Source organism: Athene cunicularia (genome assembly GCF_003259725.1).
Source record: "Athene cunicularia isolate RWA chromosome 13 unlocalized genomic scaffold, athCun1 chr13_part1, whole genome shotgun sequence".
In the NCBI taxonomy this organism is placed as follows: Eukaryota; Metazoa; Chordata; class Aves; order Strigiformes; family Strigidae; genus Athene; species Athene cunicularia.
Genome location: NW_020799117.1, coordinates 19,231,535 through 19,236,290, shown reverse-complemented (window position 1 = coordinate 19,236,290; position 4,756 = coordinate 19,231,535). Strand labels below are relative to the sequence as shown.

The window sequence follows — 4,756 nt, the reverse complement described above, 5'->3', positions numbered from 1 at the left end:
GTGACAACCTGAGGGGCAGTCCCGGCGTCGGTGCCGTCTGAACCCCACGGCCCCACAGGGGGAAACGCGTGCCCAGCCCCAGCAGAGGGAAACCCTCCCCAGACGGAGCCAGGGCTACCCTCAGGGCCCGCACTGGCCACTGCCTTGCCCGCTCCCTATGACTGGAAACAGAGGAAGGGTAACGCTGGCCAACCGCTTTGGCATGTGTTTGCCCAAGATAATAAGGGTTCCTCGCTGCCACTTGGCTCTTCTAACCCCCACAGCGTTGTTACCTTTGTAACAGGGCAGACACTCCGTCCCTGCAGGTCCCTAGGCCGGGCTCCTGGCAGTCAGGGTGGCCATGCTCTGTCAGCCCAAGCCTAAGGACTGCTCTCCTCAGCAGCATGAAGATGTTACCATCTCTAAAATATTTAAGACAATGGGCTCTCGATGCCTATTAAGTTCATTAGAAGATTCTGGTAAAAAAGCCTACAGCTTATGTGCCAGGCTTTCCTTTTCATCTAAGCAATATTGCCACCTGGCGCTGAAATGAGGAAAGTTCACTTTTCCTGTGCTGTCCTTAAATTGGTTAATTTTATGGGCAAAGTAGTGGTCCTACCATTGAGCAAACACTATGATTTGAAATTCCTTCATAGTCAATATTTTTATTTCCAATTTAATTTTGTGGCAAAAAAAACAGTCTCTCCATCATCTTGGAAGTTGCTACGTTGCAGAAGCTTTTCAAAGGTGAGGGTGTGTAGCTGAATTCAGTCTCCAAGGGAAAAGAAAAATCTGCCTTTTTTATTCATCACAGGCTGATTTTTCTTCTCCGTATGTGGCTGGAGAGCACGATGAAACAATAACACACAAGTTGAAGAAAACAGGGAATTGGTACAAAATACATGTTGAAATAATATGAAAGTTCTCAGAAAACAATCACAAGAAATTCAGCTCTCTTAACAAGCTCTGCATAAAAAACAATTAAGTGCTCAAAAATAAACTCACAAATCTAAGTTAACAATACTTCAGCGCTCCAGTAGTGCAGAGCAGTAAAAGCAGAGGAAAGTGCCTTGATGAAATGTAAAGCAATCCAGCTGCTTTTGCCCAGTAAAAGTCATGTACAGATTGCAAAATGTACAGTGCTAATAAACAGAATCTTAAATCCCACTAGCATTTCCCAGGTACAAAAGCGTGTCTTGCTCCATTTCCCTGGCTTTAATTCAACACCAGTATTTTCCTCCTCTTGGACCGCATGGGCTCTCTCTCAGTTTCCTTTGTTCTGGTCAAGGCACCAAAGTTGTGGTGAGGTGAATTGTTTTGACCTTTATTGATTGCATTTGTGCTGCAGAAGGACTGGTACAGCACTGACCATCATACCCTGCTAACACACCTGCTGTGGTAAGGCATGGAGCTCCGGTGCCCTAAACCTGTACTTGTGCTCATCATTGCAGAACCTTCACGATAGTCTTATGTTTGTTCTCTTCCACTATGTGCACAAACCCTGGTGAATTTGGGGAAAAAGTGGTCCCTCTCCAGCTGCTCAAGAGTTGCAGGACCTCAGGAGAGCTCACGTGGTGCATCAGGCATGCACTAAGAGCTCTGCAGCAGTTCCTCAGTGCTCTGATGGGATAATCACTACTGCCAGCAGACTTTCTCCATCCTTTTCTACTGCCTTTTTTGTTATAGCATAGCCGAGCCTACAAGTCCTGGGTTCAGCCCTGAGACAAATGGAGCAGAGCTTTATCACAGAAACAGTTTTTCAAGGAAAATAAGCGAGTCAGCTTAGTTTGTATTTATTGTCCACATTGCACATGCTTTACGTGGCTGACTGTAGAGCCTATATTCCTTTTTTTTTTCCGATTTCAAAAATACCTGGTACAGAAGCAGAGACCCCTGACACAGCGAGCATGTGTATTGGCAGTCAGCAGGCAGAAACCCCTGCTCACCCTGAGGGCAGCCAGTCACAGGGCACCCATCGCTCCCGTCCTGGGCCAATACTGGGAAAGAGGAAGATTGCTGGACACAACATAAATCCGTAAGAAATACGATTATTAGTTTTGCAGGTAGAACTTGTTCATATAGATGACCAGTAAAATTGTATTTTGTATTTGTTATAGACTTCAACTAAGAAAACACTTTTTCGCAGTAATGTTGAATACTTTGACATATATTTCCACCTGGAGCATAACAAATGCACATTCAGCAATCAGCAATATTCAGATAGCAGAAGGGCTCACTTGAACAGTGCCAAGGACACTTAAAAATTAGATGAGCCCTGAAAACATTCAGCACTGCAATTCTTTTATATGAACTACATGACAGAAGCACCTATTTGACATAAACCATCAGTAACTTGGGAACTAATCCAATGTGTGCCAGTGTCTTATCAAAAGCATCACTATTATAAACCCTAGCCACTAACAACCTAAACACATTGACACTGTTACACTCCTGCAGATAGCACACTGTACAACAGCAGGCTTGTGCCCATGCTTCGGAGTTTAATTTCTATATAGACGGCACTGTAGCTACACTAGCATCTATGACAGGATAATTGTTATGTAACATGACTGAAGACCATTGAACCATTTTTTTAAAAATTGAAAACAGGTTTAGCCTAAAAAAACACCTAAATTTGGATTATTTTACAAACACGGCGTTCTCCAGAAGACTGCACTGAATCCAAATAGGTCAGGCATCTTGGTGAGAGCAATAGACTACTTTGCTCCAACTATAGTCGCTTTTGAGTTCAAACAACGTTTCTGTCTGAATATGCGACTATCGTCTTTCCCCTCCCCACCAGTTTCAATGTGTTTTACATATAGGGCAGCCTTTTCCAACTCCCCCATCTTTTGTGGGCTTCACCTCCCCGCAGACCGACGGAAGGGAGGTAATGAGAAAGTTCTTCCAAGTCAGCAACTGAAGCACGGGAAGGGTATCTTGCAAACTTGTACTGGCTGTGTACACAGCAAAAACGGGAATTCCAGACCTTCTTTCCTTTGTGGAAAACTTTAAACATCTGATCACCTTCTGAGTGCCAGACAAAAGGAAGCCTTGTTAAAAATATGCCTTTACAGCAGAGGCTACAGAGGAGAGCAGGGGTGTGTGGCAGGAGGGGCACCAGGCAGCCCGTGCCCCACTCCTGCCCCTCCAGTCTCCCACAGAGAGGAATCCAACATGACTTTCAAATCCTGCTGTACCCCGCAGCCTTGTAATGAAAACCAGAATAAGCAAGTTTAAATTAAATATAAAGAAGTTTAATAAATAGAGGTCACTGAAAAAATACCATTTTAAACAAGTCATGAGAAGGGATTAACAATTAACAAATTGTTTATGTAATTTTTGTTAAACCTTGCTCCCAACCACCTCTGATGTGTCAGGTTACAAGTACTTCTCTAGCAGTTGCATTCAAAGAGCGGACTGTAAGTTCCCATCTTCTCAGATCTCTTTCAAATGGGGATCTTCAAAGCAGCACGAACACCTTATTCCTTTTCTTCTGACGACAGCTGCTGCTTCAGCAAGCCCCCACCTGTAGCGAAACATGCAAACCATTTGCGTGTAACTAAAAAACACATACAGTTAACAGGAGTAAAAGACCCCAAATTCAACCCTTAACACTAACCTACATTTTTATACAAAAGATGCAATATTAAACAAAATGTCTGCAACAGAATTATTAAATTTTCTGTGCATTGTCTGCATCCAATCTAGGATTAACTCCACCAAGAAGGAGTTACTCCACTCTCAGGCATGCAGAGCGCTGCCAAAAACCTGGCACCATCTAATGCTAGAACAGCACTGGCAGTGCCAGGCGCGATTTGGCAGCGCGTTTCTCTCCCAGCAGCATAACACTATCCCAGGCACTGAGCAGCAATGGCTAGCTGACTACCACTGGATGAAACATAACTCAAAACTTAGTTTTTAAAAGGACAGAAGGAAGTAGAGGCCCAAAAGTACATCCCTCTGGTGATGCAGGCCCCACTTCCAATACCTCCTCTCATCAAGGCTTCCTCCAGCAACTGGAAGTGCTGTGTGCTTCGCTAGATGAAGCGGGTTATTTCCACCCAGAGCACCGCAGGCTGGCACAACAGCCCATTCACAAGCCATCAGAGGCCATTTAGTTTACTCAGTATGGCAGAACCAACAGTCTTTTTGCTCATCTCCCCCTGTGGAGAGACCTCGCCCATGTACCTCAAAAGGCTCCCGAGCTCTCCCTGGGCCTCATGTGCAGGTTATTCCTTTACATCTCTGCGGGCACAGGCCACACTGTGCAAAACTCGGGGGATTTCCCAAACGAAGGCCACCGGTGAGGGCCATTACCTGAGGGCTGCATCTTCCAGACAGCTCTCTGCCACCGGAGAGCTCTGAGTCACAGCCATTCTTCACACACGCTTAAACTGCGTTATCAGCTGGAAGTCCTAAAGAGAGCACAAGAGAAACATCATTTCAGATATTCAATTAATTAAATCTGTATTAACAGAGCTAAACAGCTGGGATCTGTCTTGCTGAAGGAAAAAAAAAAAATCAAACCGAATAATAGGCAGAGAAATTACTTCTAAACGGCACAGCCTGAACAAATTACCCTCCGGTCCCAGGGTCTCAGAGGTTAGCAGCCAGCACAGGACGCCGCGCACGACCGCCCTTGGGCTATTAGTAACAATTAAAAATATACCGGGGACTATTCCACGTGGCGTTTTCCGCTTCCGGAGCCCTGGAGAGGGCTGAGGTACGCCCCAGGCCTCCAGCGGCGGCGTCCTGCCCCACGGCGGCCGGCAGG

General features: G+C 45.5%; 1 long non-coding RNA gene and 1 other non-coding gene across 2 annotated transcripts; both read right to left on the bottom strand.

Annotated features, from left to right (window-relative positions):
* Window positions 1–3,220: 3,220 nt before the first annotated feature.
* LOC113485456 lies at window positions 3,221–4,756 on the bottom strand. Its single transcript, XR_003399425.1, has 3 exons — window positions 4,652–4,756; window positions 4,171–4,397; window positions 3,221–3,508 (listed from the first exon to the last, which is right to left on the bottom strand). It is a non-coding gene; the product is annotated as an uncharacterized LOC113485456 (long non-coding RNA).
* On the bottom strand, window positions 3,671–3,875 carry LOC113485468. The gene has a single exon (XR_003399430.1). It is a non-coding gene; the product is annotated as a small nucleolar RNA SNORA74 (small nucleolar RNA).